The sequence below is a fragment of the Podarcis bocagei genome (assembly GCF_964188305.1).
Source record: "Podarcis bocagei genome assembly, chromosome: 3".
NCBI lineage: Eukaryota > Metazoa > Chordata > Lepidosauria > Squamata > Lacertidae > Podarcis > Podarcis bocagei.
In genome coordinates this window covers 13,042,537-13,055,039 of record NC_138127.1, presented here as the reverse complement: position 1 = coordinate 13,055,039, position 12,503 = coordinate 13,042,537, and the positions used below count along the sequence as shown (strand labels likewise).

General features: G+C 42.2%; 1 long non-coding RNA gene across 2 annotated transcripts in view; it reads right to left on the bottom strand.

Annotated features, from left to right (window-relative positions):
* LOC308584520 overlaps positions 1–8,803 on the bottom strand; it is a 218,439-nt gene extending 209,636 nt beyond the window's left edge. For both annotated transcript variants that reach the window (XR_014006880.1, XR_014006881.1), the window contains exon 1: positions 8,661–8,803. This is a non-coding gene — a long non-coding RNA (uncharacterized lncRNA). The remainder of the gene's footprint in view (positions 1–8,660) is intronic.
* Positions 8,804–12,503: the final 3,700 nt, after the last annotated feature.

Genomic DNA, 12,503 nt, shown 5'->3' with positions numbered 1-12,503 from the left:
AACGAAACAAGGCTGCTGATCTTGAGCACGTTTATTTATAGAAGTGGGTCTCACTCATTGATTCCAGCTGAGTTTATTTCCTACGCTGAGCGCTTAGGATCATGGTGCCTCTTAAATATTGCATCAGCAAACAGGAGAAAAATGAACAGAGCTAGCAAATGTGTAATATATTTTGGAAGTGCCTAAAGGAAAAGCAAAGAATAAAGCAGGTAAATGAGTTTTGGTGGTAAAGTAAAAGACCTTTCTGGATGGCCAGTTTCTCCTTCAAAGCTTACTGGAGCATAATGCAAAATTATGTAAGGGTGAGATCAAATGCAACATAGAGATGGTAGGTCCTTCACTCATGGTGTAATCTGGAAGGCTGAACTTGTCTTACTTGCTGCACATATCAAGGGCTACTAGTCATGATGGCTATGCTTGCCTTCATGGTTAGCATAGGAGCAAACTCCTAGGGGCCAAGGTCTGTGCATGCGTGTGATGTCATTTTGCGAGTCTGCGCACGTGCGAGCGGTGAAACCCGGAAGTACCGTATTTTTCACTCTATAAGATGCACCAGACCACAAGACACACCTAGTTTTTGGAGGAGGAAAACAAGGGAAAAAATATTCTTAATCTCAGAAGCCAGAAAAGCAAGAGGGATCGCTGCGCAGTGAAAGCAGCAATCCCTCTTGCTGTTCTGGCTTCTGGGATAGCTGTGCAGCCTGCATTCGCTCCATAAGATACACACACATTTCCCCTTAATTTTTAGGAAGGAAAAAGTGAGTCTTATAGAGCAAAAAATACGGTAACTCTTTCCGGTACTTCCGGGTCACCACCGGACGTAACCTGAAAGAACGTAATATGAAGCGGACGTAACATGAGGTATGACTGTATAAAAAAAAAGATTTAGAGAAACACCATACATAAGACTCTGCATTATTATAAGTGTGTATACAGGGAGTTTGTCACACTCAGCATTATAGAAATAGAATGGAATTTAACATGAAGACTGCAAAACATGGATGGAATGGAGAAATATACAGTAGACCCGTCCACCCCTAGTAAACATTTGTAAGTCTCACTCGATAAATTAGAAATCAAGAGTTTATTTGTGGGTGGGTGGGCATGTATAAAAACAATTGCCATACTTTAGCAAGCACCCGCTCCTCAGTGCCATCTGTCTGCCACCTTAAATGAAATCTAAGAGATCTCCACAGAGCGGAAAGCAGTAATGTTTGAAATATGAAGCAAATTTATCAAGATGGCTATCTTGCAATAACTTGCCACCAAACTGTGGGGAGGATTTTTTGTTAAAGCAGTGAGTGTCCCCTTTCTCTGCTCAAAACTTGCCTGCTGTCCTAACAAACGAGCCTTCAGTGTCACTCAGAGAAGTGTGCATAATCCCATAGTAAATAAAAGCATGCTGTTTTATCTTCACTACAATAAAGGCCACAGCTGGGCTCAGTTCTTATGTCTCCACAATTGGCACGGCAATGTTATTTTTGACAGTGCTCTGCCACTGCCTCTTCCCTCTCAATAGGATGTTGACATTACAGAAGCCTATCCTGGACTTGTCAAGCAACAGTGAGCCTCAAAACATACATACTACAGTGCAGTAAAGCATAGTGTATTCCATATATTATGTTGTATTAGTACACATAATATACTATATAATGTAATGTATTAGGTAAAAGTAAAGGACTGCTGGATGGTTAAGTCCAGTCAAAGGCCACTATGGGGTGTGGCACTCATCTCATTTTTGAGGCCTAGGGAGCTGGCATTTGTCCACAGACAGCTTTCTGGGTCATGTGGCCAGCATGACTAAACTGCTTCATGACAGAAGCTAGAGTGCATGGAAACACCATTTATGTAATGTATTAAGATAAAACTTAGGGCACAATCCTAACCTGAGAGCCACTGGGATGAGCAAGATAGGATGTGGTGGATCTTTAGCGCAGCTAGCTGGTTTTCTGAGTCAGCTGGGCTATGCTAGCAAAAGTCCAAGAGATAGGATGGCATAACTGCTTTTAATGAAAGGGCTGGAGCTGTGCTGTCTTTATTGTAATTACCTTTATGTTTTTAATAGATATTTTATACGTATGTATAGTTTTAATTCTATAAATGCCCCCCCCCCAAGTTTTTAGCTGTTCCTATTTTATCTGTACAGTGGTACCTTGGTTTTCAAACGTAATCTGTTCTGGAAGATCGTTTGATTTCCAAAGCATTCAAAAACCGAGGCGCAAAGGGCTGTCTGCCAATTCAATAGAGAAAATTGTGAAAAATAACAGACACACACAGCCGAAGCCATTTGACTTCCGAGGCGCGTTCGAAAACGGAAGCATTTACTTCTGGGTATTTGGCGTTCGAAAACCGAAATGCTCAGCAACGGAGACGTCAAAAAACTGAGGTATCACTGTAAGCTGCTTTGCATCTCCATGTAGGAATGCAACAGCAACTCCCCCATTGGCAAAACTTATACTGGTATAATCCCACTTCTGGGGGACTTGTGGTGATATAGGAATTGGACACACTCACACATTCACACAGTTTATTCCTAAGGACATATGTAGATACAGTGATACCTTGGGTTAAGAACTTAATTCGTTCTGGAGGTCCATTCTTAACCTGAAACTGTTCTTAACCTGAAGCACCACTTTAGCTAATGGGGCCTCCCATTGCTGCCACCGCGCGACTTCTGTTCTCATCCTGAAGCAAAGTTCTTAAGCCAAGGTACTATTTCTGTGTTAGTGGAGTCCTTAACCTGAAGTGTCTGTAACCTGAAGCGTCTGTAACCCAAGGTACCACTGTAAATGGATTCCAACAGCCATGCAGAGGGACCAACTCTGCCCATATTCACAACCCTTCAGCTATCCTTCTGTAAACATGCAGGAAGGTCTGCCTTGAATAGCATCTCTGTGTAGCATCCCAGCGCTCCTCTCTCCAAAGTGAAAACAAAGTTGAATAAAAGAAATATAAGGAGATGTAGAATAGAAACTAGCCTAGGGTCTTGTTTAATAAACTGTGAATGAAATGTAACATTGAAATATCCTTATATATAATCCTGTCTTTATATAAACTGTATCCTCTCTTGTAACTTTGATTGTAACTTTATTGTTTCAAGTTGTACCCAATTAAGCTGTGAATCAGAAGATGTTGATATTCTGGGACACCAATTACTTTAACATTTGAGTTTGAGGAAATGATTCTATGAACGACTCTCCAACAGAGAGTTCCCAATCTTAATCTTCTCTCTTCGTCATCCCTGGGGATTTCATCACAGGGTCTGCCATGAACACTGAGCAAACAAGCCCTGTAATAGAAGGGAAATTAGTTTCCACATCACCCTAAACTGCTGACACCTCACCCCATTATTTTCCCAGAATCTGGTCATCAGCCCATCTCCCAGTAAATATTAGGACTTTCACGCCTGTTCAACTTAGCACTACCTCACTACTTCGATCCCAGACCCCCAACTTTTGCACCCCTTACTCTGTAACTCGAGTCACACATGTGTGACGTATTGTATCTTCTTGACTCAAAAGTATACAAAAATTGTACGCACATGAAGGTGGGGTTCTTCTTCAGCTTTTGCTGTGGGAACCCAGTTGCAACTGTAATAAAGGATCATAGCTTAGGGCTGGGCTGCCTGGCTTTCCTTTCTTTTGTTGCTAGTTTTTTCAACATTTCTAACCACATTCCGAACTTCAGACATCGTAATTTTTACAACAGTGGTGCAGGACCAGGCCAGGTAGGGGGCTTACACTGAATCCTAACTCTGTTCTGCTCAGTTACGTGACCTGGCTACACTGGCAGACTGTACACTGGCAGGAAAGGTGGTGTAAACAGGATATTCAGTCAGGGAGTCATCCTGATGATGCTATGGGCTGGACCCTGGAAAACCTCTGCATAGAAAGAAGATGCTGAACCACTGAGCTGCAAGAGTGGGTGAACTTTATGATACCACCTCCATCGTTCTACCCGGACACTGAGGTCCAGCACCGAGGGCCTTCTGGCGGTTCCCTCACTGCGAGAAGCCAAGTTACAGGGAACCAGGCAGAGGGCCTTCTCGGTAGTGGCACCCACCCTGTGAAACGCCCTCCCACCAGATGTCAAAGAGAACAACAACTACCAGACTTTTAGAAGACATCTGAAGGCAGCCCTGTTTAGGGAAGCTTTTAATGTTTGATGTATCACAGTATTTTATTATTCTTTTGGAAGCCGCCCAGAGTGGCTGGGGAAACCCAGCCATATGGGCGGGGTATAAATAATAAATTATTATTATTATTATTATTATTATTATTATTATTATTATTATTATTATTATTATTATTATTATTACTCAAAAAGATGGCCACAAAGATTCCTTATTAAGTAAGCATTTAAAAAAATTGGAGTGGGAATTTCTTCCATACAATATAATATGCTTAGCTTTTTTCCTACACAGACACACATTTTATTATGTTCCTGTCAAAACCTTTTCCATATTCCTGTCAACCTCTACCAGTGCCTGTTTTTAAGAGATTTAAACAGCAGCAATTTGTTACACAGCAGGAGTGATAACTGAAGAGGACAAAGAACCTCTTCCACTGTCAATGGAAACTGAACGACAGTTGCGTTTCTCCACCAAACAAAACAAACACCGTATATAATGCTCAGCCCATTGTGATGACCTTTTTGGTTGGGTTTTGCAAAGGAGTTCTGGCTGCTTTACGAAGGGTGCCACCCCAGGGCTTGCTTGGGGGACATTTGTACTGTAGTTTAAGCCCAGCTTCAGATGAAACTGAGCTGCGCGTAGGAATGTGTGTGCGTGTGAGCGGGAATTAAACTGAATCAAAATTTCCAAAATGTGACAGAAACTGAAATTCGGGCATCCTTCAACATTCACACTTCTCCAAATTTTGCAGTGTAGTTCTCCAACTTAAGAAATGCAATACAAAAATGAATTACCATACTTTTTCATGTATTAGATGAGATTTCCCCCCAGAAAATTAACGTTAAGAGATGGGGTGTGTGTGTCTTATACATGGTCAGTGCATATTGGTGACGTGGGATTGGTTGCTTTCGCTAGCCAGAGATTGTCGGCATTGTTATTTGTGGCTGCAACAAGGGCTGGTGTCTATTTCATTGCACTGCGGCAATAGGGCGGACAAATTGTGGCTTCTGGCGGTGAGTGAACGGCTGATAGGCGGCTTTTGCTATGTGGGTGCAGTAGCGCAGGTCAGATGGGTGAATGGTTTTCGGCAATATCCCCCCCCCCATAAAAGCTCAACAACCATGGGCAATCTCCCCCATTTTCTTAAGTCTGAATCCCCCCAAATAGGGGGTCGTTTTATACATGGGGGCGTGTTATACACTGAAAAATACAGTATATAGGGACAACATGTTACATTTTCAAAAAAATCATGCATTATTTTAGAGGGAAATGCTTTGCAGACTTGTGCAGATTAGGCAGAATTACAGATGTGGATATTAGGAGGAGTTTTACATTAAAATGCTGGTGAATTTTCACAACTGAGAAATTTTCATGAGGTCTTTATTTTGCTTAATTTTTAAATAAAATTTAGTTGCAGAGACTGCAATCTAACATGGAAGACCTATGTGGCAAGGAATATAATACCGCACATATAACTGTGTGGTGGTTCTTAGCCCATTGTTTGCTGACCCTCTCTAGTATGATTTACAAGCTCCACACAGGACTTTGGTAATGTAAGAAGGTAAAGGGACTCCTGACCATTAGGTCCAGTCGCGGACGACTCTGGGGTTGCGGCGCTCATCTCGCTTTACTGGCCGAGGGAGCCGGCGTTTGTCCGCAGACAGCTTCTGGGTCATGTGGCCAGCATGACTAAGCCACTCTGGCGAACCAGAGCAGCATATGGAAATGCTGTTTACCTTCCCAACGGAGTGGTACCTATTTATCTACTTGCACTTTGACGTGCTTTCGAACTGCTACGTGGGCAGGAGCAGGGACCGAGCAACGGGAGCTCACCCCATGACATAATAAATAGGGTTATATGCAGCTCCTGGCAAGGGCTCTTAGTACAGGCCTGCAACAGGCTTCCTTTTGAGCCAAGATGGAGGAGGGAATGTGATGCCCGAGCCACATTTAAAGAGTCAGTTTATTGCGCCTGAATGCAACACAACCAGGGCTAATTGATTACACTTTTTGCTCTTCCTACTTACAGTGTTTGTGTTTGTGCTTGTGATTTTTTTTTTTTAATGTGTAGCATTCTCTTGCCTGCAATATGCGATTCCCATATGGTTTTCATTCTGTTGGTGCGGATGCCCACTGATATCGAGAGCAGGACGTTGCAGATCAAAGTAGTCTCACCCTTAGATAAAACCGTGTCAGTATTTAGCATGCAAGGGCCCAACAGCAGGACGCCATCTCATTAACTCTTCTTGCTTCCTTCCAGGAGCACAGCCGCGCCTCCTCATTGGTATTCATATATTCTCCTGCCTGCTGTTCGGAGAACGCAGGGGCCCAGGGCCTTCACAAGGGATGCTTGTTTGAAAAGCGGCACTCTGCCGTTTTAAGGGGGATCAGAGGCAAGGCACTTTTGTCTGCTGCAAAGGGGTTCTGCTTGAAAAGATATGGGTTCGGGGAGGAGACCCCAGCATTGTTCCAGACCTGACAGATGTGCTAGCTAATGCAGAAGAAGCAGGAGCTGCCAAGAGGCTTGGCAATAAGTCCTGCAGCACTCAAGACTGATCAAGAAAAATATCGCAGTCACGCACACACACACTCTGCTTATCGTATTGCAAACATGCTTTCTGGTTGATCATTTTAGCCAAGATGGCAGGAAATTATACCGTCAGTTTGCATTTCCTGTATTTTCCATCTGCAGTGTACCTATAAGCAAAGTTAACCACTAAATGCAACGAGAGTCGGGCGGAAATACCAATTTTCAAATACAGACCTAGGTGCTATTCAAAGGACTAAATGGAACAAGGACAGAATAGGCAGATAAAACTGGACAGTGGATATTGACATATTTTGGTCCCTCAGCTCTGGTTTTGTAGCGCTCCAAGGACGGCTCAGTTATTAGGACATCTTCTTAAATAAGTACACGTGGTGTTGATTGTATGTTGGTATCTAACCGGGGGCAGAGAAACGAATTCTACAGAACTCAGTGGACAGTGCAGGCTCTCCATTAGCACAGCGGGCGAGTTTCAATGCTTGAATTGCTCACGCCCTTTTATCATCATAACATGTCATGTCAGCTGCACATGCGTACTTTTCAAGAATACGCTTTCTTTCTACAGGATTGTGTACATTTTGAGCAAACAGATTGGGATGGATCCAGAACGAGGTTTTTTGTACACTGAAATCACTGGCTTTGCACTTCATCCTGACTAACTTTTCACATTGGCAGCAATGAACTCTGGGTCCTACCCACTATGTAGCAGATCACAAGCATCCATACTTAGAATGAACAAATCTATCTATATTTTGTTTCCTCAGTTTCTCATTTTTCCAGCCTTCACATTTCCACATCAATATGCTTTTTTTGGGGGGGGGGGCAGGTTTAAAGTCCTGGTAAAAATCCACCAGCGTTTTAGTGCAATTTTCTCCTAATATAAACATTTTTTGTATGCAATTTTGTCTAAAATAAACATTTTTCAAGGTAATTTTTCTAACATAATGCATTTATATATGCTATTTTCACACACACACAAACACACACTTTTGCCTCGTATATGCATTTTTTTTTTACATATTCCTTAGCGGCAGAACTGTATTGCAAAATTTCGAGAAGCGCAGGTTTCAAAGGATGTCAGTGTTTTGATTTGCATATTGTTTCAGAAACTTCAAGTTAGGCAGGTTCAACTTCAAATGCAAACTGAAGCAAATTTCTTCTCCATCCCTAATCCAGACTCCTTCATTACAGAAGGTTGGTTTAATCAATGTACCTGAACCATCCCCTAGCTTATAAAATGAAAGAATGAAACATAATCCAGCCTGGGAATTTTGATTCACTGCTTTCTTTTTACAGCATTTTCCTTTCCTCCATCCCAATTCCCCAAATTTCCCATTCCCATTTTCTTGCTTGGCCAAGCTAGTCAGGACAGAGTAGCCGCATATTTATTTCTGCCCTGTTCAAGAAGCGGGTGAAGCTATATTTTATGACATTAAATGGTGAGGCAAGCTAAGTTTCATTCCCTCCGCTTGAAGTTAAGAGACCACCGTGAGGTGATGGCGGCAGCAGAAAGGGGAAGGTACCCACAACATCCCATTTTAATTATGAAATGACTTGCCCCTACTTTATATGTAAATGAGGCAAACCACACAATAAACACACTTGGCTGCCCCTTTTCATCTAGCTTGGCCTGCATATGAGCTGATCATCCGTCTTCCGAGGGCGCACTAGGCAGCCATTTTCTCTGGTCTGACAAATGCACCGGCGCTCTCCAAACCTGCTCTCAGTGCACCGTGCGAGCTCCTCTAAGAGAATACAAATGGCCAAGCTGTCTTGGGAGAGACCTGAGAGAGGGTTTGGTTATTTGCATGGGTTTCAAATGGTCAGCTTGCTGGTCGTGGTCTTTTCTTTTTAAGTTTCTCAGGGCTTAAACGCTTTTTCCGATGTTTCTGTGTCGTTCCATTATCAACTCGGCTTTCTCATAGTAGATGTGCTGATGGAAATTGGTGTGGAACCAGTTACACGATACAGATACAGTGGTACCTCGGGTTAAGTACTTAATTCGTTCCGGAAGTCCGTTCTTAACCTGAAACTGTTCTTAACCTGAAGCACCACTTTAGCTAATGGGGCCTCCTGCTGCCACCACTGCACGGTTTCTGTTCTCATCCTGAAGCAAAGTTCTTAACCCAAGGTACTATTTATGGCCAGACACACTGACCTAAAGCTTGCAGCTATTGCATAAGGCAGGAATCTCTGGGTCTGGGTCTATATGTCTATTCCTATTATGGAATACATGAAGAAAGCAGTGGTTTAGGAAGCCATGATGGGGAAATAAGGCAATGAATGTAAATAAGAGTACAGTGGTACCTCGGGTTAAGAACTTAATTCGTTCTGGAGGTCCGTTCTTAACCTGAAACTGTTCTTAACCTTAAGCACCACTTTAGCTAATGGGGCCTCCTGCTGCCACCGCGCTGCTGCTGCACGATTTCTATTCTCATCCTGAAGCAAAGTTCTTAACCCAAATACTTGGGGATTAATATGACATCTAGGAATGTGAATTTATTTAAAGACAATTATGAGAAATGTTGGACAGATGTAAAAAAAGATTTAGAAATATGGTCAAATTTGAAGCTTTCCTTGTTAGGCCGAATTGCTGTTATCAAGATGAATGTTTTGCCTAAAATGTTGTTTTTATTCCAAACATTGCAAATTGTGGATAAGATGGATTGTTTCAAGAGGTGGCAGAAAGATATATCAAAGTATGTCTGGCAGGGCAAAAAACCCAGAATAAAATTTAAAATTGTAACTGATGCAAAGGAAAGAGGGGGATTTGCCCTGCCGGACTTAAAACTGTACTATGAATCAGCAGCTTTCTGCTGGATGAAAGACTGGCTACTTCTTGAGAATATAGATATCTTGGACTTGGAAGGCTTTAATAATGTATTTGGATAGCATGCATATATATGGTACGACAAGGTTAAAGCTCATAAAGCTTTTAAAAATCATATAGTTAGGAAAGCATTATACAACATTTGGATTAGATATAAGGATTTGTTGGAAAATAAAACCCCAAGGTGGTTGTCGCCAATGGAGACAAAAGCCGTGAAAAAGCTCAATATGAAGGCCAAATGGCCAAAATATTGGGAAATTTTGGAACAGGAGGGAGATAAATTGAAATTACAGAGTTTCGAGAAATTGAAGGTGAAAGTACGAGATTGGCTCCATTATTATCAAATAATGGAGGTTTACAAACAGGACAGGAAAATTGGCTTCCAGGTGGAGAAATCAAAATTAGAAACAGAACTGTTAGAACCCAATACTAAGAATTTGTCAAGAATGTATAACTTGTTGCTGAAATGGAATACACAAGATGAAACAGTTAAATCAGCCATGATTAAGTGGGCACAAGACATTGGTCATAACATTATGTTTGCTGACTGGGAACAGTTGTGGACCACCGGTATAAAATTTACGGCATGTAATGCCTTAAGAGAGAATATTATGAAAATGCTTTACAGGTGGTACATGACCCCAGTCAAGCTAGCAAAAATCTACCATTTGCCTGACAATAAGTGTTGGAAATGTAAAGAAGCTGAAGGTACTTTTTTTCACCTTTGGTGGACGTGCCCGAAGATTAAGGCCTTCTGGGAAATGATATATAATGAAATGAAAAAGGTACTTAAATGTACTTTTCCTAAGAAACCAGAAGCCTTTCTCTTGGGCATTGTCGGCCAATTGGTGCCAAAGAAAGACAGAACTTTCTTTATGTATGCTACTACAGCAGCAAGAATTCTCATCGCAAAGTATTGGAAGACACAGGATCTACCCACTCTGGAAGAATGGCAGATGAAGGTGATAGACTATATAGGACTGGCTGAAATGACTGGCAGAATCCGAGACCAGGGGAAAGAGACGGCGGAAGAAGAATGGAAGAAATTCAAAATTTACCTTAAGAAATACTGTAAAATTAATGAGTGCTAAAATGTTGAGGTTATAGAAAAAAGGGGACTACAGCTGTAAAAGATTAAGTAAAAGAAAAGAACAAGGGAAAATTAGATAAAATCAAGGGGGAGGATTTGCTGAAACAAATTTGGGAATTGGGATGCAGAAAGGGGAGGTACGGGGAAGTCGGCGAAATAAGGTTTAAGAAAAAAGGATTTGAAATTATACATGTTTGTTTAAGTGTTTGTATGTTTGTATTGTGTATTGTTTGTGTCTATATAAATTGTGAAAAACCAATAAAAAATTTTATATAAAAACAAAACAAAAACAAAGTTCTTAACCCAAGGTACTATTTCTGTGTTAGCGGAGTCTGTAACCCGAAGCATCTTCAACCTGAAGCATATGTAACCCGAGGTACCACTGTATCCCGAGGTACCACTGTACACGGAACAAAATCCTTCCAGGGACAGCTACAGGAAGGGGCTGTTTTCAGCAGAAAAGCAGCAAGGGGAGGAGTACTTCACCCCCTCCGCCTCCCCAGACTTTTCCCATGCAACGTTCCCCAGCTGCTTTTCGTTCTGTGGGCTTCCAGACATGTGTTTACCCTTGCAGCCCTAATTAACACCCCAAAACTGGAAGCTTCCTTGCTTAAAATCTGAACCAGTTATTCAGAAGCCATCTGTGCTCCAGATATTGCCGCAAAGCAGAATTGTCTGTAATCCTTCTGAAGCGTCCGTACCCCCCTACCCCAACTGTTTATTTAACTGAGCTGAAAAATACATAAAATATGCTAATAATGTAGGAGTAATAAGCTTGGGGGAATCTCTCTCTCTCTCTGGTGCACACACACACAACACGGAGTACATTTGTATTAGGATCACAGGAACCACCTCATATAGATAATTTAACCCTCTGTTCCCTGGAAAACTCCCTCAGCCTCAGTTAATGAGACGTAAATGGCCTTGTTGTCAGTTGTGGGCAATTAATGTTATTGAAATTATTCACTCTATAATTGTCAGCTGGTAATTGGTTTTCTAATGATAAAATGGGATACATGATACCAATATCAATGCTGGGTAGAAACTAGAAGTGTTGTTTGGGGTGGGGAGGAGAGATGCATTGTTTACTGGAAAAGGGAGAACGCCGGAACGCATTTCTAATCACTTTGTTTAAATGGCATAGGCAAACAGCAGATAGAAGGTTACTCCAGCATGTGCTAGATTAATGTTAAGTGATTCATGCATATTCAAACAGCCTTATTATCAATAAATGGGAAGAGCTGACCAGTAGGGAAGAAGAAAATGTGGGACTGATGAACTATGGATTGGAGATGCCATGAGAATTGGGTGCAGGGGTGCTTAGCCATGCAAGTTCCCCCAGTTAAATTCTTGTGAGCTGAATCCAGAAGAGTGCAACTCAAGCCTCAAGTCTCCTTGCACTCCCAGGTGCCCCCCGATGGAGAAGGGGGAATGCTCAGGAGACCCTCTCACACCCCCTGTTTTGCCCATCTGCTCACAACAACCCTGCAGTGCTGCCAGTTGAGCCTTGCTCCCTGGTAGTTGCTGCCACCACTACACTTTCTTTTTACACTACACTTTTTTTTACAGCCCGAGGGGAGAACTAGTGATACACCAAAGCGATTAATTTTTTTAAAAGTATCTGAGCCAGTGTACCCTGCGCTCCTCTGCACAACCTACGCACAACCTACGCTGGGGAAAGCAGAGCTTCTGCCACCCCATAGATCCAAACAATTTACTCATTTACTCATTTCCCTGGCAGAACCCCCTCAAGTTCCTGAAGCCCAGGAATTATGAGATCAATGCACTCTCTGTGTTCCTGGTGGTTCCCTTATAAGCTACTCAGGGTGCATGCTCCCCAAAACTGGACTAAAGGTAAAGGTATCCCTGACTGTTAGGTCTAGTTGCGGACGACTCTGGGGTTGCA